The 25458-nt window shown below is 36.9% G+C and overlaps 1 long non-coding RNA gene across 1 annotated transcript in view; it reads right to left on the reverse strand.

The window, feature by feature from the left end:
• Positions 1-6118: 6118 nt before the first annotated feature.
• The window catches only part of LOC110366285 (uncharacterized), a 33452-nt gene continuing 14112 nt past the window's right edge, over positions 6119-25458 (reverse strand). The window contains exon 3 of the long non-coding RNA XR_010470271.1: positions 6119-6796. This is a non-coding gene — a long non-coding RNA (uncharacterized LOC110366285). The remainder of the gene's footprint in view (positions 6797-25458) is intronic.

The raw sequence follows: 25458 nt of genomic DNA on the forward strand, positions 1-25458 counted from the left end.
TTCAAACTGCATTAGCAAATCTCATCTGAAACTCAGTGGGGCAAAAGGAGGTAGGTCTTTCTCCAGAAGTAAACTCTGTTCCCATTAATTGAAACAGACATTTGTACAATCCTGCAAGTATCCTGCTTCAAATAGGAGAGCTCTTTTCCAGCTGTATCTAAAATTAGAAGAAGAGGAAATGTTTTTTGTTAAATACTTGTGTTTTGAAAAGAAACTTTCCAGAGAAGGTGACGTGGAATTTGTGTGTTGTTCAGTTTTCTGGTTTGTCTCAAGTACGTGTAGTTGAAGAAACATCTCCTCCACTCAAATCAAACAGGGGTCACAGATTTCTTCATCTCCTCCAGGTTATCCATAGCTGGCAGGTTGGATTTCCATTGCCTCATGGCAGGCACATGCAGTAGGAACTATGAGAACAGGCCTTATCCAAATCTTCAAACATATTCTTCCAAATTAGCAAGATACAAGACACTATGAAATTAGGCTCCTTCTCTTTCATCTTTCCTTACTCTGTGGACCTAAGAGTTGAGTGGAAAAGTTGAACCTTGATTTAAACAGCAAAGAAAGCAGCCATGGTTCTGTTGTAGAGGATGGGCTTTGACTACTTGTACAGGTAAATTAGATTCTGTCCTGAAACCCACCAAATCAATTTTGATCCAAGTTTGTTGTAAATCCAGTCTCCAGCTAAGACGCTCCACTAGATTCCACTAGAAGCAGTAAAAGTATTAAAACACAAAGGTGGTTCATCAGCAAGTGCACAAATTTGTACCTGTGCCTTGCTGAGAGCAAGCAATAGGTCAACACAGGGGACCTGGAAGATTGGTCTAGTTGTTATTTTGTTTTATAATGGGGCACCAGCATAAAATTAAGTATGTCTTTTATACCATGGCATTAGATTTTAAATTATCTCAGACTTTATTTTGCACACAGCAAGCACCATAAGAATACAAAACTATCTTTATCTCAGTAAGTCCTGGATGCAACGTGTAATTCCTGATTGTATTGAAGATATCAGGTTGTGTCAGATACCAGATGATTTATAATCAGATAATTCTTTTCATTACTATATGTCCCTGATGTTACTTATACAGATGTGGTAACTGGATGTACATAAAATTTGGGAGCGAGCCTGCTGAAAGACACTGATTTGTGTTACAATCATGGATAACACATGTTCATCAGTAATATTCTCTGATGAAAGAAATTAATACTAAACTTCAGTAATGCATGGGATAGAGCTGCTTGTCACCTCAACTTTTCCAGCATCACAGAGGTCAAGACATGGAAGAGTTCAGTTGCTTTTGTACCTCTGTCTCATGGATTTTGAACTTAAGTCACCCATTTGCCCAGAGCATGTCAGAATTGCTGTAACATTTTAAAGTGGTGTGGTATCGCTCAGCCTCTCCAATTTGTGCTGCTTCTCATTCTGCAAAAAAAGCTGAATTTGGCCCAGTGTCAAGGCAGGACTCCACATGGGTGGTTACTGCGCTGTCTGTGATAATATGTGGCAGTGCTTCCACAGGAGAAATTAAGAATGATCTTCTCCCCCTGGCCTTGTACACAGAGGTGGAAATACATTATTATCTGGTGGCCAGGATCCCTTCCTGAGGAGAACAGGAGGTTTTTGGTTCAACTTATTTCAGCAGGAAGACGGGTTTGAATCCAGGGGCCAGTCAGAGGGCTGGTGGGTAAAAATGCATGTCCCAGCTTCAGTGTTGCAACTTCAGTGCATCATGTTCTTTGCTTTGCTCACAGTCTGTGAGAAGTGAATGTTTAATTTTAGGTGACTTGGAAGTCTTCTTTTGACACAAAATCATTTATTGCTGCTGTTTTTTCCTTCAGTTGAAGAAAAAAAATCACCTTTGACTTTCTTGCAATTTTTTGTGAAGCAGTAGGACCATGTCATTTCTGTGTGAGGCACAGGTATGTGCTCTTGTACACAGACCAATATTTCCCAGCTTATTCTTAAGGAAGGCATTCCTCAAAAATCATTGAAGTAAGGAGGTACTTATGTATAGCCCATCTTCTCTAAGCGCATGATTCATGGCCACTAGCTGTTCTTCTCATAGTGGGGAAGGTTTATTTGCCATAATTCTGGAAGCCCCCCCCATGTCAGATGATCATTGATTCTATTGGAAAATAATGCTTCAGTGACAGCAGGCAGGCCCTGGGTGGAAAGACATGTCTCCTGTCCCTAAGCAATAATTTTATACAGATGACTGAGTCTTGTTGATAGACCTCCATGGTAGTCTTACCTAGTAGTCAGGGATTAGCAGCACCTGACTTGGCAAAGGATCCTTCAGTACAAGATGCTTGAACTGATTTCTTACTCTCATCAAGGAGGGCATAAAGGTAAGCAAAAAGTGAACATGCCTAGAGGCCCAGGAAGATGCAGTTTTACTACAACCTCTGTCTTATGGGGGGAGAAAGAAAAAAAAAAAGGCTGCTAGAATTTACAAAATATAATTATTGACTAATTTCATCAGCAAGACCTGTAAGAAATCAGTGGTGTCCCTCCTGAGAGATCAATGGTGTCACCTCACATGTCCTCAGGGTGCCAAATGGTATGAAACACTCTGAAAGTACTGCACCATGATATAAGCTTCAACTCCCAAGGGATGCATTGTGTGTACATTTTGTTATATGTAATGACACACTGAAAGGGCAATGAAGCTGTAAAGGGAATGCTGCGTGTCTAAAAGAACTTATTTTTCTTTCAACCAATAAAAGAAAGACTTTCAGAAAAGCAGTTAAAATGATATCATTTAAATGTAACAAGTGATAAAATACTAGAGAGAATTCACCTGTCAGATGAAGAAATTTAAAACATGAGATATTGTGCATAATACAAATATTTCAAATTGGAATATTTCCCTTGTAAAGCAAAAGTCGTCTTCAAAAATCTTTTAAAACAGATATGATATATATATAAAATTTTAAGGCTAACACAACCAGCATAATGGAAACAGTTATTTAAAACAGTGTATATGAAGAATAAAGGATAAAATGCAGTCATTTAATGCAGTCATTCTAGATAATGTATGGGGTGCTGTGAGATTTAACAAGACCAAAGTTGGATGTGAGACTGGGAGATTTTCAGCAAAGGCGATTTTGTAGTAAACCAGCTCATTGCATATAAAAAATACCCCTAGAGATGTCTACAGTGCTAACAACAATATTTTGAAATTAAGCTAAAAAAACCTCATGTTCCTTTCAACAAAATTCCACATGGACATATTAAAAAATTCTGTATGGCCTCAGTGCATCAGGGCCCATCTTCCAGTAGAAATACAAAACCTACAAAACATATGGAAATATATATGAGTGTTTTCTTGCATTTGCAATGAAAAAGTAGTTGCCTTTCCTAAACTTGACACAGAATTAAATGTGAGGATATGAAATCCCAGTCAGCAAGGTGACAGATCAATTTGGCAAATGTGTTTCTGATGAACTTTAAATGTGGAATTCAAATTGGACAAATCATTCATTTGATGTTATACAGAAATAAAGGAGGACTCATAAAAGAAACACGAAGAGTGAATTGGATAGGATGGCGCAGTTGTGTCTTCTATTACCTCAGAACTGGCTATCAATCACTGTCTGTTAATTATCATTAAGATTGCATTAAAAAAGGCCCCTGTGGGAGCTGGATAGTCTGTGGGCTTCATTCTTTCATTGAAAACAAGATAAACAATATAAGCTTTCTTGTCCTGTTTTTTCTTTTCTTTTCTTTCTTTTCTTTTCTTTTCTTTTCTTTTCTTTTCTTTTCTTTTCTTTTCTTTTCTTTTCTTTTCTTTTCTTTTCTTTTCTTTTCTTTTCTTTTCTTTTCTTTTCTTTTCTTTTCTTTTCTTTCCTTTCTTTTCTTTTCTCTTCTTTTCTTTTCTTTTCTTTTCTTTTCTCTTTTCTCTTTTCTCTTTTCTCTTTTCTTTTCTTTTCTTTTCTTTTCTTTTCTTTTCTTTTCTTTTCTTTTCTTTTCTTTTCTTTTCTTTTCTTTTCCTTTTCAAGGAAATTATGTGAAAAGATGAATCTTGAAAAGAAAAATTGTGCTGAGAGTTACTGTATGGATTTCAGAGAGAAGGCAATATAACAAGAGATTAAAATTAAAGGTATTATTTTTCAGGAAGAGTTTAAAGATTGGGGTTTTTTTCTTTCAAAAAAAAACCAATAGGATTGCCATTGCCAAGGTTGAAAACTTGTGGGATTTTTTAAAGAAATTCTCAGTTCTGTACTGTTTTTCAGCCTCTAGGGTTTATACTTTTCTGTGCAACATCCAGTTTGGAAACTTTTTTTTTAAATTAAAAAAAAACAGGATAAAAGCTAAAGTTACATGACTCCAAAAGGTGATTCTTTAACAGTTCATGAGCCAGCAAGAAATTCAGCAGCTAGTATTATAACCAAGATGGTTCCTGGCACTGCTGAGTAACAGTTCACACTCTTAAAAGTGAACAGGTTTATTGATAGCACTCATCAGCATCAGAAACAAAAGGTCATTTCGGCCTTTTATATAATATAGGTTCTGTGTCAGCTGGTGCTTCCTCAGCCTGGGGACTACAAGGCTCTCCTGGCCAAGTGTTTCCTCTTCAGAAAGTGGCTACAGATATTAGGATAAACCCTTATGAATTTTTCACATCTCAAAATAATTACTTTAATGGAAAAATGTCTGTGTTATAGACAGAATTTTTGGTTTGTTTGTTGGATTTGGGTTTGTTTTTTGAAGTGAGACTTCCTTGGTAACCTTTCTCTCCTCAAATTACAGAAATAGTGCCTTATGAACAAGAACAGTTTAAAGGCTGAAGTGCTTGGGGCCAAAGGCCTCTCTCTTCAGCAAAATAATAATAAAAAAAAAGCCACTTGCATTTTGAATTAACCACATTTCAGGCAATTCTCAAACGAACATCAGAGTTGGAGTCACATAAATGCAAGTGTTCCCACCTAGATGTCAAACAAGCAAAAGGCCTATAAATGACACAACCTCAAACCAAAATTAAGTCTTTAGCATTGGTGAGTAGTGGTTTCTAATAAGGAGGAGTGAATGACAAACTAGAGCAGAGCTGCCTCATTTAGGGTCTTCAAGCCCATCAAGACAATTCATCTGCTCCTTGTCAACCTCTTTTCTCCTGGGAAAGCCTCTTTGCCTGCACATATCCAGAGTGTAGGCAGCACTTAGCATGTGAAGGGCAGTCAGGTGGTCACCTGTCTTCAGGTCATGTCACGCAACTCACACTGCCCTTGCATCCCATTTTAATTTATTGATTATTTTCTGATGTGTCAGGAAAGTTTATACTTTGGTAAAACCTTCACCAAGTAAGCTTATTTCTTATTTCTACTCTTGTATTTTTCCTCTGTCTGTCAGGTGTTGAGTTTCTTCATTCCTATTTGGCCATTTCAGAAGGAAGATCCTCCAGTGCTGATTTTATTTTACAAGGTTTGGGTCAATGTTACATGTCTGTAAACTTGTAGAAGGGCGAATTAGGCCATAGCAGAAAGGGACAGTGCATCTTGAAAGAAAACCAAGACAGAAACCCTAACCTCTTCTAATTTACATATGGTGACATTTTGCAGAAATATTGTAACATTAGCAGTGGCATAATGAAATTCTGCCTATCAGCCGTGGAAGGAATAATGTTACTGTAAAGGTAACCTGTCCACAGTTTGTTATCAAGAAAATATTCATGGCAAGAAACATACATTTACCAATGAGTGTTAAGAACACTATTTTTTCCTTATATTTTTTCCTCATGGGCTATCCATCTTCCCCTCCAGATTTACTGCATGATCACTCCCTTTACATGCTAATTATGTGCAGCTCTGGTGAATTTGTTAGTAGTGACACTTTGGGCACCCAGTGGGACTGCAACTCATTATGTGGCAATGTCCAGATATATCAGATATTATTAGCTGTCATTAATCTGCTGTGGAAACATTGAGTGCACAGCCAGGAGAGAGACCAGGAAATAGAGTAAAAATGAAGTCTGCAGCCGCCCTGGCCCCCAGAAGGTCAGAGGGCAAATCGGCAGGGGAGAAGAATACACCTTAAAATGGCCAATGCTTAGCAGCAGACTTTTAACCCATTATAAACCAACATTTCCAAGAATAGGAAAGACAAAAAGAAACTATACTGTTTTAAGGTCTGTATGACTGTGCTTTACTGGAGGAAATGGGGATACAGTCTCTCAAAGCACCGCTTTCTAATGCAATTTTGTACAACTACTTCTCAGCGATAAACGTGTGAAGAGGAAGAAGAGTGAGCAACATGCAGTATCTGTCTCAATGTGGATAGTGTCAAAGCATAAAACTTTGAAGTTAGACACGCTTAACTTGGACTAGGATTAGGCCCACCCCTCCCCCCATTTGAATGTCATATTTTATATAACCGGACATGGCAGTAGAGAAAATTCTCCAGGAATGAAGGGCTTGCTCTTGCTGTTCATCCAGATCTGTAATTTGCCTGTATAAGCACAGGACTTTGCCTCCAGACTGTGGACACAGTGCTGATCAGCCTCTGCTACACTTCTTTAAAACACAAATCACAATAGGTTGCATTTTTTGCATCAATTCTGAAAAATAGTCACATCTAAGAGTGACGCATATCTGCTTGTGCAGGATTAATGACGTTGCTCGCACTGCAGAAATGAAAATATATATTCTTCCCAAGAAGCACTACAGTTTTTCCAATCTCCAAGCTGACTTGCAGAGTTACAGCCCAGGACTGTAGGAAGTCATATCTTCTTTTTTCACATGAGACAATAAGGCTGCAAGAAACCAGGCAGGCTTGAAGGCAAACAGGGTCTTCTGTGATCTTAAAGAGAAAGAGAAAACACTGAAGTAGAGGTTAGGAATCTCTGGGTTTATTGTTAATGGTTTGGTTAGTCTGTGTGTTTTGGTAACTTATGGGTGGCTTTTGCAACAAAAAGGGCCAATATTAAACCAGAAGTAAATAATGGGATAGGGGGATTCAAGAGGGGAAAAAACCTACATTTTATCACAGAAAGTAAAATTCTTTCATTTTCAAAGTTGCAAGGACCTATACTCCTTTATCTAGATGTTGCAGTGCTTTAGTTAGGAGGTTTACTAAAAAAATAATGGAAGGAAATCACCCTAAAATTCTTCACAAATTACAGCTTATACTTGTTCAGACAGTTGCTTTGCAATTTCCAAGTGAACCACCTATTTGAGTTTCCTGAAGGAATTTAGGAAGTACTGGTTTTATTTCCATTGAAGGGATCTAATCCAATGCTTTAAAATTTTTCATATACTGTGACCTCTGTGTGATCTAATCTTGTCCTAATGAGGATAATAGCAAGCAAAAAATGGCTTGATGTTTTATTTATGGACCTATCTTCAGACAGACTCTGATACACTCATACAAGAACAACAACAGTGGGCTCAGTTTTATATTGTCTTAAATTCTGCGCAATCCCATGAAACAGAAAACAATGTTTGCATTTGGTCAAATGGCTCCCATTAGTAACTCCTAAACTAAAGATTCATGAACTCCAGTTCTAGGAAAAGATTTAGAAGTCATTTTGGTGACATTGTGGGTTTTTTCAAAATACCCAGAAGTATTATGAAGTACGGTGTTAGCCATGGGGCAGGTGGCAAGTACCCAGGGAAATAAAGAAGCAGCAGTTTTATCATTGGTCTTGGACCTTTGCAATTTTGATGTTACAGGACAGTTGGTTTATTTTTATGTGAGAGGAATGCAATATCAATGAGGAGTTATAGTCTAATGGCATGAATGTGGACAGAAAAATAACAACAGGCATTCTGAGTGCTCTATGAATACATTCCATGGGTCAGTCACAGGCTTTTTTTTATAGTCTTTCTAACGTTTATGAAATTTTACAAATAAGGAATGCCTGCCCTTTTTCCAGGGGAGGGGAATAAAAGTTAATTCCAGTTCATTTTTCCTTTAAGTGCTTTGAAGGACTGAACATGAAGTGAATACTCTTTCAATGGCAGGTTAATGAGTTACACTGGAAAGATTGCAGCCAGCCTCCATGGTGGTATGTACTCCAAATTTACACGGATGAAGATATTATGGCAGGTTCACTTTTTTCCTTTCTTCTTCTTTTTTTTTTTTTTTTTCGCATGGAGGAATACGTTTGTTATTTGCCCATCAAGATTATGCTGTCTTTTCAGTGTCTGTGTTGCTCCTTCCAATCCTGTGGGCACTTATTTTCACATTTAACATGATATGCATGAGTAACTGTCTCTCAACTGGTGGAACTAGTCAGGTGTAAAAATTACATGTACACACTCTGTAGGACTGTGGCCCAAGCAAATTGCACCAAACACAAAAGTGAGTTACATTTTACAGAAGTCTGCATTGTTTCTTATTCCATTACTTGTAGCAAGTTGAACAGTTAGGTCTTATCCAGATAAACCTCTATCAGCAATGCTACCAAGGATATCTGCACAGCTGCCTGTGATTTTTATTGTACCAAAAATGGTGTGTTAAACATTGTCAGGTTGGGTCTTTTAAAAAATGGATCTTCAAAATGTATACTCACAACTGTTTTCAAAGTAAATTCCTGGAGATAGGTTTAAAATAATAAGTTGTAACTTAAGGGAAGGAGAAGGCTATCACCTTGAATTTGGAGTGTGAAGAGAACCAATAAACTGAAAGTACTGGATTTCTCTTTTTCTTGTGACTCAGAAAATTAGGAAGTGTAATAGTGTATACTGTAAAAGCCCTAATGGCAATTTTACCTTCCTGTACAAGCATGAATACCTTTAGAAATACCTTTATACATTTTTTTTTCTTGATCTGCTTTGTAGAAGGTAACCATAGTTCTAGATTTATGGTGTATAAAGTGTGCACAATGAGTTGTAATCAAGGCTATATTCAGCTTTCTGAAAGTTAAGAAACTATTATCAGCTCTGAACTGATAGATTTGATCAGGAGTCGCTTTGCTGTGTGAGCTACTAGATGAGTTGCAATATTCTCAAAGGCTGTCAGAGGGCCTTGCTTCCTGAATTTTAGGGTCATAGAATCGTAGAATTGTTTTGGTTGGAAAAGACCTATAAGATCATTGAGTCCAACCATTAACCTAACACAGCCAAGTCCACCCTTAAACCATGTCCCCAAGATCCTCAGTTACATGTCTTTTAAACACCTCCAGGGATGATGATTCAACCACTTCCCTGGGCAGCCTGTTCCAATGTCTGACAACGCTTTCCATGAAGAAATGTTTTCTAATAGCCAATACGAACCTTCCCTGGCACAACTTGAGGCTGTTTCCTCTTGTCTTATCACTTGTTATTTGGGAGAAGAGACCAACACCCTCCATACTACGACCTCCTTTCAGGTAGCTGCAGACAGCGATCAGGTCTCTTCTCAGCCTCCTTTTCTTCAGGCTGAACAGCCCCAGTTCCCTCAGCCACTCCTCATTAAGACTTCTTTTCATGACCCTGGGTTATGACATGAAGATGTAATTCTGTGGTTCCTCTGCAAAAGGGCAGGGCTCTATCACAGCTCTGCTCTCCTTACCTCATGCAGCACTTTATAGCATGCTACATTGCCAGCACAGTAAGTGGTAAGTGCCATAAATAACCCTACCTGATGTAAACAATAATCAATAGTTAGGACAATTCACTGTTTTTGTGATGTTTACTGGGAAAAAATAGAACAGATGAGTTAAGGTTTAGATTCATTGCAGCTTTCCTGATGTTCCTGGATATTTATTCATTATCATCATCCCTCATTTAGGTGACTTAAGCTCTTGCCAAATGAGGTACTAGTTAGCATGAGTGAAGAGGTAAGAATCTAAACCTGAAATTACTAAGCTGCGGGTTGTCACTAAAGTTTTACTTAAAATTATTCTGGTGCAGCTGATACAGAAAAAAAATGCAAGTCGAAAATAACACCACCAAAACTCAGGGCAACTTTTCAAGACTATTTCTTGAAAAATCTAAAGATTTTCACTATATTTTTCAAAGACGTTGATATTTTTTATAATTACTAGTATTTTTATTTAATTAGCACTTGAAGAATGGAAATCAGAGCCCTTTGGCTGGTCTAGCTAGAAAAAGGTAGGAGTTTTCTGAACCCCAGAAAAATATATATCAAATTGATGAAACAAATTCAAGCGAGACAGTTTAAAGTGCCTAGATGATGAACATTTGAGAATTCATGTTTCACTGCCACAAACAGTTGCAGAAATTGTGTTGCATGTGTCTATCCACGTGTCTACGTGTTTATATGTGCTCAAAGTGCATATTGTTGGATTAAGGGTAACAATTCCACAAGTCTTCACTAAACAGTTGTAACTGTTCATTTCAGGTGGAAACAAATTATTTCATTAAAAAATACAGATAAACCTTAAATTCACTTTAATTTCTCATAATGATAATGAAGGATAATGAGGGATCACATTATGCGGTACCAAAACATAATAATTTCGTAGATCTATTGTAATATTTTTTTAAATGCATCAGGTGTTTTCTTAAAAGCCTTGTGGTTATGCATTCAAGTTTTGAACCTTGTTCAGCAGTGTTGTAGCATCAGCTGCCTCTGGGGAAAAAAAGAATATCAAACTAACCAAATAACAACAACAAAAAACACAAACAAACAAAAAAATGCAACCAAACAAAAAAAAATACCCCTTAAGTTTTTTTTAGGGGAAAAACTTTGGAGGTTCATGGGGAATTTTGCTCTTCCCCTTAACAAAGCAATGGTTTTGCCCTGGTGGCCTGGACCTGGATCTAGCATGATGCTGCTTCCAGATGTGTTAAAGATGCTAGTAATCTCTCTCACTTTCTTCCTCCTCTCTGCACCTGAACCTACACTTGACAGTGAATTTTGACGGCATCCTTTTTGAGCAGCCTTATATGATTGCTTCCATCCACAGGTTACTTTATTCAAGTGGATTTGCCACAGAGCAGTTGCCCATAACCACTCTCTTCTGCAGCCTGCTTTAAAATCTGCTTATGGTTATGGCCAGATAAAAGCATGTGAGGTCAGTTTGGTAGAGCAGAGACAAATACTTTAACATAAGGTTTTTTATTCTGTGCAAGCAGCTAATAAAAGTGCCCGCAGGTGTTGAGAATTATCCTTCTCTTGGAGATTTCTTTACAATCTGAACCTAATCTTGGCAAAAGCTTTGGCAAGGATATCTGGCACATTAATTAAATGACTTTCCCTCCCCCACAGGTTTTATGCTGTGACTTTGATTAACCACTTCTGTGCCCAGAAAACAAACTGCTGGATAGGCATTATCAGTTTTGCAGGTGTATGGATGTTAGAGATAACATGGAATTCCTCCTTTATCTGGATGGATACTCTTTGCTGTTTCAACACTGCACAGCTTTTCCCCTAGCTACAGGGATCCTGCAGGCATGTTACAAGATTTTAGTAAGAGGACCTTTTTATTTATGTATCTCTGGATGGCCTCTGCTGAGAATTTTCAGATCCTTAAGGGGGAAATGCCTGACTCCTTTGGAGTTCCACCCCCCACCCCCCTACCCCGCCCCTGTTTAAATGGCTTTTCCTTACAGCACTATCACAGCTGTGACACATCAAAGCCAGTAGCTGGTGTGGCAGGGCATGTCATTCCCAAATCAGCCTCAGTGACGAAAGGCACAAACACAGGTGATTTGCAGTGACAGGTTTCCTATCTTATGGTGTCATTTTCATGAATGACTTGGCTAATTAAATTTAATGTGGAACAAGAGCATGCTTACATTCTGCCAGGCTTAAGATGTTCTTACTCACACCTTACTTAAGGAACAATTTCTACTGTTGAATAAGGGCTCCAGGATTTAGCCCTCTGTTAGCAGTCTTCCATAAACCCTTTGTTTTCCTAACATCTTAAAAACCAAGGCTTAATGGGTTCATGATGACATCAGTTATCAAGATTTGTGTGGTGTTGGCAGATGTTGAATTTTCAGTGGAAAACCATTAAACTGATTTGAGTCAAGGCAAGTTTCACAACATGCAGGTATTATACTGGTGGTTACATGTGTTGACTTCAGTTTTATTTATTACAAAGGAAAACAGGCCTGTTCTTATACAACAGCAGCAATGAGAAATTAATCTTCCCAATAGGAAAATCAGTCTTGTCTTGTTAAAGGTACTCAAAGTTACATATTGGGCATGCTGAGCTTGCAAAAACTATGTCTGCAACTTTCAGGTTTAATAAATCTAAAATTAAATAATTTTTTTAGAAAAAAAGAAAAAAGAAAAAAAGATTTTTTGCTACCTTTATTTTTGCATATCCAGTATAAAGAGGATAAAATTTCAGAAAGTGTTGAATGTCCATTCTTCAACAACAGTTCTTTCTGAAATGTCTTAAATTGAGCACGTTTGTTTTCATACTTGGTTAGTTTTGCCACTTTTGAATGCTGATTGCCCCTCAGCTCAAAACACATCAATTCTGTACTAGTTCTAATATTCCTCAACATTAAAAAGTGTTTTTTTGTCCAATGACTGCAACGTTTGCCCAGTGGTATTGTCTAGACCAATGATGGTGTCCAGGTCTACGTGTGATGTGGTATGTGCATAAAAAATCATGCGCCAAGCATTGAAACCAAATACATAGGGAGAAATTATTTTTCAAATAAAAGCAAGACCCAAATCAGAAAAAAAAAAACACAAACAAATCCACAACAAACTAAAAAATAACAACAAAAATCAAAGAAGAGTTCTGTCCTGGTTTTGTTAAAAAAAGTTTCTTTTTAGTGAATTTCCCTGTCAACTAAAGTCTTCTTACTAACTGCTTTCCTGAAAGCTAGATACATGTTTTGGTAGCAGTGGTATGCAAGGTCACTCGACTGATAAGCATGGATGTACATCCCACGAGAAGTAGCGAACTGAAACTGACCAACTAAGTATTCCATCCCATTCACGTGATACTTCATATAAAATTGGGAGATCATGAGGATCTTGTCACTTTTTCCTTATGGCCAACATTAGGAGAGAACCTTGCGAGTCGTCCCTGTGAACCTATGCCTAATTACAGACTGAATCCAGTTTCGGTTGGCTGCGGAGTCCAGTCCAAGACTTTGGGGTGCTGGCCCTACATCTGCTGGAGCAGTTGCCGGGACTTTCAAGGTTGGTTTTGTATATTTTGTATTATTTTCTCTGTTTTATTAGTAGCATTAGTAAAACATTTTTAATTTTTCCACCTTTCTTCTCGCAGTCCTTCTTTCCCTCCCAATTGCCTGTCCTTAGTGGGAAGAGGGGAGAGGGAGAGGAGAGGGAACTAACAATACATCTGCCACACTTTATTGTCACCCCGCAATCAAACCTTGACAAATTCCATTTTGTGTATATGTGTGTATATCTAGTATCTTGAAATGAAATGGTTTTAGTTGCTGTAATGTTTTGTTCATACGTTAATTAGGAGGAGGTCAATTTGGAGGTGTATAACACCATGCACCAAAACAAAAATGTATTGTGTCTCACTTTCTATTCAACTGTAAATGTGTTGGAGACTTTGTATTTTCTTGGAAACTAAACATTAGCAGTTATTAAGAGTTACTTGAGGTTCTCCTTATGCATCAGGAGGCATCTAATCGTGGTCCTTCTCAACAGAAGCTACCAGTAAAGTTGTTGTTATAATGCAGCTTTCCCCTCCCTGAAGTTTGTTCCGAATCTCTCATTGTCAGTGCTACTGCCAAAGCATGAAATATTCTGAAAGCCAAATTCATTCTGACAGTCACAATCAGGTTTCAAGGGCTAAATAAGTTCTTTTTGGTCATATTATGTACTACATAGAGAATCATTATAAAAACAAGTGTGGATATTGCATTTGTGTGTGCTTAAAAGTAAATAATTAAAAAAAGAAAAGAAAAAATAACATTCAAATGTTCTTCTGAAGAAGTACTTAATTTTCTGGTTTTTTTTTAAGATGATTTAAGACACTTTGAGGAAACTTTTGAAATATGCAAGTTTATAAACACTGAAATGCTTTGCAATATCACTTTTACTCAGGAAATCTTAAATAATTACATATTTAAATATTACTTTGACATTTTGGATTCAAACAGATTTCTAATGCCTTTCACTTTATTTTTTTTTTTATTATTATTTGTCTTATTTAATATTATAGCTGCACAAAATAAGGACAACCTGTTTTGAACAAGTAATGGAATTTTCCTGCAGAGGCAATTCCACTATTTTAGGTTTTGCTTCAGTTTGGAATAGGGCCAAATTTTTCTGTCTGACAATCCTGTATAAAACAAAACTTTGACTTCAGCAGAGCTCTATTTTTCATCAGGCAATAGAATAAAAAAAATCTCCTTTGTGGGGTGCATGCAAAACCACTGTTTCTTCATAAGCAGCAACTTTTCCACTACATGAAACCAATCACCTGATAAAAAGGATAGGTAAGATTGTAAGCTTTGAATTGGGATCTCAGTTTTCACCAGCTAAAGAGCAAATGATCATCCACAGATGTGAGTGTGCAAAAGAAAAACATTCCCTCCCAAACTTTTCAAGTAGAAAACAAATGATGAAATGTAGGATAATTATGAGTTCATGAATTACGTGATCTCCTAATTGTTACAAATGGGTAAATAGAAAGACTCTGATTATTTACACTGCTGACCTGCCTCAGTTTTATGCCATTCATTTTAGTCACTAATGTTTATAACAAATTTTTTCCTAACAATAACATTTATAATATTTTAATGTGTGTATGGAGGGAAATAGCACATGAAAGAATTTCAGTGCAAATAAACCTCATCCATTTTACATTTGGAACTCTGCTCTATTATTTTAGGACCCCGGTCCTCAAAACACTTATGGTTAACTTTGTTCACACAATTCCAATGGGACAACTCAGACGTATAAAGCTAAGTCTTTTCTTAAGGGTTTTCTTGTACCCTTTCCCATCCCACTCTTTACTTCACAATATGCATGTGCACAGGGTGGGGTAGATACGTATAAGCAGATTCCTGAACACACTGAACTCTCTCTTCGTTTTCTGGATCACATCATTTTAATGACATAATTATTTAGGGTTTTGTGTATGGATGAATATACAGATATTTGCACAAGTATTAATTAATTTATGCTACGGCACCAAGTAATTATCTATTTTGCTGCAAGGACGATTTACTGCCATACTAAGCAGAAGGCATTATTTTACCAACCAAAACAAGCATAGCAGCATTTTCAGCTGTGTACTGAAATGTGTGATCAGTATTAGAATGTGTTAAGCATGGCATCATTATTCTAAAAACAGTCACAGACATAACATTCACTGTGATATTGCAAACCGAGCAGTTTGATTGTAGGACACCCGAGTAGAGGGGTTTTGTATTAGAATATACATCACATCTATAATGCCTTCTTCTCTAAAATGCAATTAGGTTTTTTTATGAACTGGTAAAATATAGTACATAAAGGACTCAGGGGATTTCCATATAGCCACATTTATTCCCAGACGTCTTTCCAAATCATAAATGGTTGTCTTCTTTAGAAATGGATTAGGACAAATTGCATTAGGACACGATTGCGAATCTGATTAAGGTGGAACCATGATCAGGTTTTTTCTTTTGGGCAACCATGTTTTCTTATAACAACCAGAAGACAAAAAAGCCTTTGGCAAGATGTTTCAAAGGCCTTTCTCATATGCACATAAAAGCAGTTTTCATGCTAATTCAAAAATTGGTCCACACCTATAATTTCTTTATATAGCCAAGACAAAGCTTTGGGCAAAATTTTGCAGTAGTATATATTTCAGATACAGACTTGTGGTTTCAGTAAAAGCTCGTAAAAAGGAATTTCCATGCTTAATTTCCTTAAGGAGAAGACTCTGAAGGCAAGCTGCAAGATCAGGCATTGATTCCAAAACGGTTCAGTGAGAGAAACACTGAGAACAAAACCATCCTCAGTGGAAAACTGATTTAAGATACTGAATAAATACCTTTTCAAATGAACATGCTCATAGAAAGGCCCCAGCCCCTCCTTTTTTTGCATTAGCATCTGACTCAAACTGAACACACAACATGACATTATTTGACATGGTAGGAAATTAGTACAGATATATCTGTTCAAGGACAAATGTTTCAAAAAACAAATCTTGTCAAAACAGCTTTTACTGTCTTTCCCACTCACCACCCCTCTATTTATTTTTAAGCAGGATTCTATATTCCATAAAACTAAAGGTAAATTAATTGCAGTGTTGTTATTTTTGTGTTGTAGTCAAATCTTAGGTGCTCTGTTGCTACTCAACAGACAACCAGACTGGAAGAGTCATCTTCATTTGCCTCCTTATGACTCCATTGCATAGGAGTGTTTTGATCTACAGAACTAACACACAGGATTCAGCTGAGAAGAAGGACTCCACTGTGTTAGGAACTGCAAGTATGTATAATGGAAGAAGATCCCTTTCTCCAAGAGCTAACGTTTGGCATGTGAAAATAAAGAAAATAGGTAGAGAATAAACTCTGGAAGCCTGAGGAGCTCCATAACCTTTGTGCTTTGTATACCAGCTATCAGTGATATTATACTGCCTGAGTGACTGCAACCATGTACCTTATTGCTACCCTTACTAGTTTTAGCAGATTTTTCCAGTTCAGGCCAAGATTTAGTGTATTTATTTTAAATTGTTCATGTTTGGTGACATTATATTAGCATTGTTTTGGCAAATAGAAGTAAGAATCTGCATTTTTCATATGTCTCATGCAGGCAGAGACCAGATAAAAAAGGAACAGATCTGAAACATGGTTCAAATTTCAGGGTGTATCCATTTGAACTAGATATTTTTTTTTTGCTTAGACTGGAAAACATTTAGTTATCTCTTGTCTGTTGTTTTTGGCAACTCAGTCTAGTTTCATCCAGAATCTGAAGGCATGACATGACTGTGGTTGGAAGCTTGAGCTAGTGACCAAGCAAGTCAATCTTCACCAGATTTCCAGGCTGACAACCATTGAGTAACCCTTCAGACTTTGCATGTTTGTGTAAACTGAGTGTCTGAAAGTGTTGTGGATCAATAGCACTAGCTTATAGCCCAGTTTCCACAAGTAACAATGATCAAATAAATGTAAATATTTTTTTGCCTTTTTCTATCCCCTGCTATTTCCAATTGGATTTCCTCAACCTGGGACTGTGAACACATCTAGAGGGAGATCCCATTCAGAGAGACTAAAAACCAGCAGTGGTGGGGCACATTTTTTGATTTCTTGGCCAAGCTGGGACTCAGTTGTGAAATAAAAGTATGAATATTTTCCCTTGGACACTTCAAAGTAGAGGTTCAGCTACATTTCAGAACAGTAATTTTCAGCTGAAGCAGGGAAGGTGCAAACCCCCTACCCTTGTATTCTCCAAGCTTTCCTGTTACCATACCCTTTACCTGAGAACATCTTGGCCCATGTTAATATAGCCGTGGCTTCTTGTAGAGTTCAGGTCTTACTAAAATAGTTAGAAAACACAAAGTCAAAAATAATTATAGTGAGTTGGGAAATAATTGTGTTAATCAGAAATAAAACAAGCTAAAAGGCGAGAAAATGTTAGCCAAAATTGTCACACCAAGTTTTCTTATCTAGGGGAGTTCATCTCAGATTTGTTCACCCACTTTATATATATATATATATACATACATATATATATATATACATACATATATTAAAAGAGGATGAGCGAGAGAGATATAAAAGATATAAATACACACGTGTGTATATAAAGAAGAAAATGTTAAGATCAGAAATCCAAAATCTAAAATTGAATTACTGCAGGATGTAAGAGACAAAATCTCTGCAGTAAATTCATGAGCTGGATAATCTATCTGTAATACCAGCTTAATATTTTCAGAAAATTTAGTCCTCTTTTCTCAGTAAAAATCAGTCTTTTTAGTGAAAATTTTATAGCTTTTTAGATACTTATACATTTCTGTGAATAGTAGAGCTGGCTGGAAAGTCAGGTGTTGAAAAACAATTTATTTGTATTTAAAAGTATATCCAGAGGTTTTCAGAATCTTCCCAGCTAAAAAGCTAACTGAATTGTGGACTAAAATGGGGAAAAAAATTACTTTGTGTTTGTTCCACTTGTGTTTCATAATAATTTTAGCTTTTATTTCAAATTGATAATGAACTGTTTCAATAGAATCAGGCTGCTTTTTATTTTTTTTTTAAATTTCTAAATGGAACTTTTGTCTAAAATGTCAAATGAAGAAAATTTTGATTATGTGTCATATAAAAAGTGTTCATATTCAATTTTTCCCACAGCTTTTCTGCCTAAATGTTCCTTTGAGAACTAAATAGTCCATGCACTCATAGTGGTTATCTAAATAATGCAGTTTTCTTATTTTCTCTGATTGGGTAAGGTTTTATAAACTGCTTTCACTTCTGCCTGAAGTAAGGCTTATTTGTTTCATAAAATTATTTTCATTTCATGAATGAATTAATCTCAGCTCCAGACATAAAAATTCACTCTCTTGACAGTGTACTCACATTAATATTTGTGAGAAGCAACAAAGTAAAATTCAATGTTTCTTTAGAGTGTCATGTTTGGATATTCTCACTGAAATATATTATTTAATTATGCTATGAAAACTGGATAATTAGTCACCAGAAGGCCCTGTAATTTAAAGTATGTATGGAGAGTGACTGGAAAACCTGACTCTTGGTTGTAGTTAATCATATGGTTTACCTTCCATCATGTCACTTTTCTGGCACTTAAAGATATGCTGTATCTATTTATGCACCTAATTGTCCCAACCAGTTTTTGTGACAAATGTACTTGAATTCAATAGGGTTGTGGTGCAGTAAGAAACCTACTGTAGATATGTAATAGTATAAAAATATAGAGCTGCCACATCCCCCATAGGTGCTCCATAGATGTACAATACCACCTGTTTGAGTCAAAGAGATCACAACTATCACTGAAGAAGACATAACTCCATTAAAGGAGGCTGTGAAGAGTGTCTTAGAATGAGGTAATTAGGTTAGCAGTTTCTCTCCTCTTCCAAACGAGGGATGCATATTGCATCTCTGACCAGATATACAAGCCAATGCCTAAGTTCATTAATGTGCCACGCACCACTCCCTTTTGCTGCCAGATCAGCCTCACCGCTACGGAATTCCTATAGTCTCAGCATCTCAGGCACTAAATTAATTCTATGGCAATGTCTAGTATGAGTATCGACACAAGGGAGGGTCTAGTACAACCATTGAAATTGGGAAAAGACCGAGAGAAAACATCTTGGAAAAAAAAGTGAGGTCCTGAAACTAAAACCTCAGATAGTTGACCTAGAAACTTTGAAATGTCCTTTTTTATTCAGTATTTCAGCAGTTTGTTTCAAAAACCACAAAAATTTAGATCACTGAGTGCACTTTATTTAATCATCTTGCAATTGCGAAGTTATATATTTTAAAAGTTAAAAGCTAAGTTACTAATATGGCCCAGGCTGATAATATGATAAAGTACAAGGATTTAACTGAACTGGTTCACATAATGTCTTACAGCTAAAAATTATTAGAAGCAGTGGAGTTTTCTGACAATACTGTTGTGGAATAATTATGGGATTAAAAAGCTGGAATAAGGTTATTTCAAAACTGGTGTAAGGTAATGTGAGCCAGAACTCTCAAAGTCCCTTAATAGGTGTTCTTAAATCAGAGTTAATACTTTATTTAACATAACGTGCTGTGTGCTCTTTAAATTATTAGCTTGGAACAGATGATTTATGTTGCTCTTGTATCCAAACAAGAATTAATGCCCTTATCCTATTCAACTGGAATTGTTAAGTACTTTCATTCTTGAACATGTATCAGAATGATAACAAAAACATAAAATCAGCAAGGTTTTTAACGAACTTGGCGTTAATTTGAAGTGCCCTGATTTACAGATATTAGAGTGGTGCTCTCTTTCAAGTATTTACTGAGGTGTTAGAAAGTTTGTGTTCTCATTCAGCTCAAACAGCTAGTGTACTGCAGTTTCTTTGTTTCTAAAATGTTAGAAAGTGGCACTTAAGAAAGCTATTGCAGCCAAGTCTCTCTCTTTTTTTTTTTTTTTTCCAAAACAATTATATCTTTCATTATGTTTAGAGGGAATCTGAACCAAATGTCACATCTAATTCACGTGATCCTGTTCAGATCTTGTTTTTGCAGGTTTCTGTTTTTTTTTCCAGGTGTTGCCTTTTCTTCCCCCGCCCCACCCTATAGTTTAGCTTACTTTTATGTATTTCATACCTGCACCATAGTTTACTCACCTGCTTTCATTACTTTCATTGGCTAATCTTGGTACAACTGGATTTTGCTAGTGTAAAAGGCAGTCAGTGTAAGCACAGTGATTGACACAGTTGCTTGTCAGTATTTCACTAACAGGTATGCAATGTTACGTTCACCTGTACAGAAGACTTTCACTCCATTTTGGTTTAACTACTGAAACAAATGCATGCACTTTCTTTTCTGATTATTATCCCTGTGTAAACAATTGTCCAACATCCTGCTGCTGGCAGTTAGATCTGCTCAAAGGACCTAAATAATACGTTCAACAGAAGTTTTTTACTAGTTTGAATTTTTATGAGCAAGCCTTTATGTTCAGAATTTTAAGAAAAGCTTATAATTTCTTGTCTAAAAAAAGGAATATTTTCACCTTGGCATAGTTTTGACTTAATGGAACATCTGTTAAGAGCTATGTAGAACATTTAAGTGATGACACGCTTACAGATATTGTTAAAAAAGAAGGAAGAGGAGAAGAAATGTTAAGCAGTGAAAAATTCATGTGCACACAACTGAAAGGGGGAAAGTGAAAATGAAAGTTTGAGCCATTGCAATGAGAAATGATATTTAGCATGCTAAAATGTAGAGCACATACCTGAGAAAAAATCAGTGAGAATCATAAGATGGCATCGCTGAAATAGTCCCGACATAAAAAATAGAGAATATCTAATGCTGGTGGAATGAACATCAACAAAGAGTTTGATGTTTTTCCAAGGCCTGTTATAACACTTTGGTTTTCCATGCTCTGCCAGGCTTGCCTTATTATTCACCAGTACGTGATTTCTCGTGATTGTAAAGGTTGATAGCCCACCCTTATCTGAACTCAAGCAGTAGAGAGACTGGTGAAGGTAAAGAGGAAATACACAGTGTATCTGAATCTCCAACAACAGCTACTTTGACAGATTAGCAAGGCTTTGGTGTGTTCGTATTTATAGTCAGGTGTAGTCCTTCCTTGCTGGACAGATTCTTTCACTCATGAAGTATGTATTATATTTAACAATGCAGCAGAGTAAGATTGCAATTACTAATTTAACCTGAACATATGGATTTGAGAGGATGTTCCTTATAAAACAACGCAAGTTGCTAACAAATGTACAAAGCACTTTTTATGTATAAATCATATATATAACTTGTATTGCTTCAGTGCCTCCAAGTATGAAGGTCTTGTCAGAGATTGTCTCCTTAATACTTCTGCCTCACACCTTTCCTGCCATTTGAGAGCCAAGAAATACAGGAAACATGATCAACCTACCTTTCAGTTTTGTGTCCTTCAGTTGTTAAATGCATCATTTAATGTGCATGGGAAGAAATTAATTTGGAAAAATAGACCTAATATTTCAGATTTACTGTATTTTCAACTGACTTATTCTGGATGACTTAGCTTGTCTCAAACTGGGCTTTCAAAATTCTGGCAGTCTGTAAAGGCTTTCTGTAAAAACCCAAATATTGTGGGAATGTCCTGGAACGAGTTAAAAAATCGTGCCATATATATGTTACATCAAACAGCTCTGAAGCTCTGAAAGAGTCAAGATCCAGAGATTCCATAAAGTCTGTTCAGACATTTGCTTTTGCTGTCAGTAGTACATGCAAAAGAGTCAGATACTCAGGAGATAAGAAGTAGAATGAAAGTCTGAGAATACAGCATCCATTTCTGAAACCATTACAGTAAGTGGCTTTGCCAAGGTCATTCAGGAAATGGGAGTCAGACTGTACAAATCCAAAGTTTTCTGTCATGCTAGCCCTCCAAAAGCAGCCCTTTCTTTTCTTTCAGCTGGTGCTGCTGCAAACTGCATTTATATTGTAGATGTTGTCCAAAAGAAAAGAGAAATGAATTTTCAAATTTTCTTTCTGTTGCATCATCTGTTTATTACACACAGCATTGTTCCACATCATGCCAGGATGCAAAATGCTTCAGGGGTAATGTCTTCAGTCATCACGTGGGAAAACAGAGAAGCAGTTGGAGAGTAATTTCTCACACCATTCTGCCATGGCAGTTCTTTCTGCTATGATTTAAGAAACTACAGGCAGTGGAAAAGGTTCCCTTTGAAACTGTTTTAAATGTCAAATATGAGATTCATTTCTATACTGCTTTAATCCAAATGCCAGAGTTCTGAGCTAAGCTATCAATACGACCACAACTTCATGAGCTTTCTCTGTCCAAACAACTATCTCTTGAACTGGAAGTCCTGCTAACATCAGTGTATTTATCAGGATAATTTTTAGGAAAATATGACCTTCATTTCTTTGTGATCATGTGCTGTAGCATCCTTAGGCTAGTTTTCTAAGGCTGTTTGTGAGGGGTCCTTTGTCCTACAGCAGAGCAATGAGCTGGAAAGCCAAGGCTGTGGGAGGGAAGAAACTCTGGAATTATTCAGGCAGTGGGAGAAAATCAGTAGGGTCAGGGGTACTTCCTACAGAGATCCTAAGTCTAGAACTGATCACTGCTGTCATCAGACATGGCCTCTGCCACAGGGATCCTGGAGTCGCCTCTGGTGCCTCATCATCTGCTGATGCTCTGCTTGAAAAGAGCAAATCTCTGAGTAAATTATTCAGCTCTGCCTTTAAGGATTGATCTGTTACTGAACAGTCTGTTCATTCATCGCAAAGGCATATGTCCTCCTTTCCGTGCTGAAAAATATGTGCCCTCCTTCAGCAAAAAGTTTGACTATTGCCAGCTTTTAGCCAGGAGGTCCTAGTTTCCCTTTTGATACTAGATCTTTTGCTCAAGGAAAAGTGTATAGCCTTCTCCCATTTTTTTTTTTGTCCCATTTTTCAGTGCTTTAATTCTGTGATTCTTAAATTTTTCAAATCTTCTGCTCTATCCTTGAAGTATGGACATCAAAGTATATTTCAGTAGCAGTTTACTCAAGTCTAGCTGTAGAGGTAATATGACCTATTTGTTTTTCCGGGATATTGTCCTATTTGTGCCATCGAGTTAGCACAATTAGCCACTGCAGTACAATAAGACCTCCCTCCCCAAGGTGTTCAGTGTCCTTTCTTCCGAGCTGCTGGTTTCCATCTCACGTAAGGGATACCTTCTTTGATAGGAATTTCCTGAAAGCTGCTCCTGTGAATTTTTGGACCTACTCAGAATTATTTTTTGCAAGGTAGATGATCTTGTACTTCTTAGATATCAATGGAATGGAAAGTTTGACAAGAGGACAATGTCTTTCACGTCTGTGAGTAGTCCTGGAGCAAACAGCTCGACAGCAGGATGTGGCTTGACAACAGAAATTGTTGTGTGATGCTTACTTCTACTAAAATTCAAAGGCTGTTCAACAGGTGAGTCCATGTTTTATAACATAAAATAGAAAGATCTCAAAAGATTGGAAAAGCTGTCCAGAGAAGCAGGGATCATTTACCTGAAATATTTTCTGTAAACAAAAAAAATCTACCTGACCTTTTTTACCTAAATCATAGTGAGCTGACTAATCACAGTTAGTTAGTCAGTCTCCTTCGAGGATGGGCTTCTCTCTAGTTTTCTGTTGCACAAGGCAACTATATTCTGTCGGAACCAAATTTTGAATCATCAGAGTGGCAATGGTAAGGAAACATCTTCAGCCACATCTCACTACACCAGTGCATCTCAATGCCTTTACAGTGCCTTTTGTTTCTCAGTATCCATCTTCTAATATGAATGTCCAGGTTTTGTTGTTTCCAGAAATAATGTCAGATAATGGTTATTTCCTAAGGCTTTGTTTGTTAGAGCAGACCATGTAAAGCAAGCATAGACATTTGTTTCAGAAGTGACCTTGAGAGTGCTCACTTGCTCCCATTGCTTCCCAGGCATGTTCTGTCTCCCAGTTGGTACAGCACTGCTGAATCTGGGCTCACAAAGGTATCATGTGCCTCTCCCCACCTTCAGCTACAACTACCTGGTGACAACAGCACTTGGGATACCAGCTCTAACTATCTTGCCCATCAACCAAACACCTCTTGTATCTGCTATGGGTATTAATTCCACACAGGCCAATTTGTTTCAGGTAAGCCAAACTGTTTAGGTACCGGTTAATCAAAAATGAGGTGAGTCACTCAGACTGAAATTACATTGACCACACATGGACCTTGCCTTATTTAAATTAAAATATTTTAAAACTCAAACTAATAAAGTAGCTACAGTTTAAACAGGTTCTACAGAGACTTCCATCCAAATAAGGAGGAGGATCTCTTTTTGCAGAAGGCAGTGGGACCAGAAGACTAAACAACACTCTAGGCAGGAGAAGTTGTGCTTTGTATTAACCTGTGAAGGTAAAGTGAAAGAACCTGTGTTTTTCTTGAACAGGACTATGCACGTACAACTATCTATAAAAAGTAGTTGTACTCTTGGACAACTAATACCATAGGTGTTTGCTATATTTTCTCTAAAGAAATCAAATAAAAAAATAATTAAAGGTTCCCATCATTGTCAAGCTGTTTTTAATAAGGAAACAAAATGCCTGTGCAACAATTCTACATAAGCATGGTTTAAAAAAGAAGGGAGGGATCCAATTATTGCACAAGCTGTTTGAAGTTTTCTTTTGACTACAGTTAAATTCAAAGAGGACATCACTGATTTTATGCAGCAGCTTTTCTTCATGGGAAATGTGTCATACTTGAAAATTAGTATGTGAAATACTGATCCTGTAAAATAACCCTGAACACTTCAGATGAATGCAGGAAGGTCAAATACTCATCCAGAGCAACTAGATTCATATTATAATGTCTTTAGTTCACAATTCATGACTAGGTGTTTGTTAAAGTTCTTAATTTCTGCTGCTGTAGGTTTAGCACTTGGTTTTGGAAGTGAGTGTAATCCAAAGACTGATTTTTATGTGGGTTTTGGAGTAGGAACAGGGAGTTGTTTTCTTTATGTTGTCCTTTTCATTTTTGAATCAAAGTTGATAAAAGTGAACAGACAGGTTACAGAGATCTGCATTCGTATTTTCTTACTGCTAAGCATGATGCATTACAGATATGTTTAACCTTGTATGGAACAAAACCAACAGCAATGCAAAAATTGTCACTGTCATGTAACTACTGTGCTAAGAGTATTCTACTATCCTAGCTATCTATTTTGAAAAGTTTTCTTTCTTTCTCTCTCTCCCTTTCTCTTCTTTTTCCCCCATCTTTAAGCAGAGAGTTCTGTAAAACTAAACACTAAGTACACTTCTTCACTGCTGTCAGATGTGCCCTGTATGACTCAACATTCAGTTCTTGTGGTCAACAGCAATTAAGACTTGAAGCATGTGAACTCTGGCAAGATGCACAAGTTTAATTCTTTTTGTTGGTTTGTCTTATGTGTAGTTTAAATGC

The sequence above is a fragment of the Columba livia genome, chromosome 2 (assembly GCF_036013475.1).
Source record: "Columba livia isolate bColLiv1 breed racing homer chromosome 2, bColLiv1.pat.W.v2, whole genome shotgun sequence".
NCBI classification, from domain to species: domain Eukaryota; kingdom Metazoa; phylum Chordata; class Aves; order Columbiformes; family Columbidae; genus Columba; species Columba livia.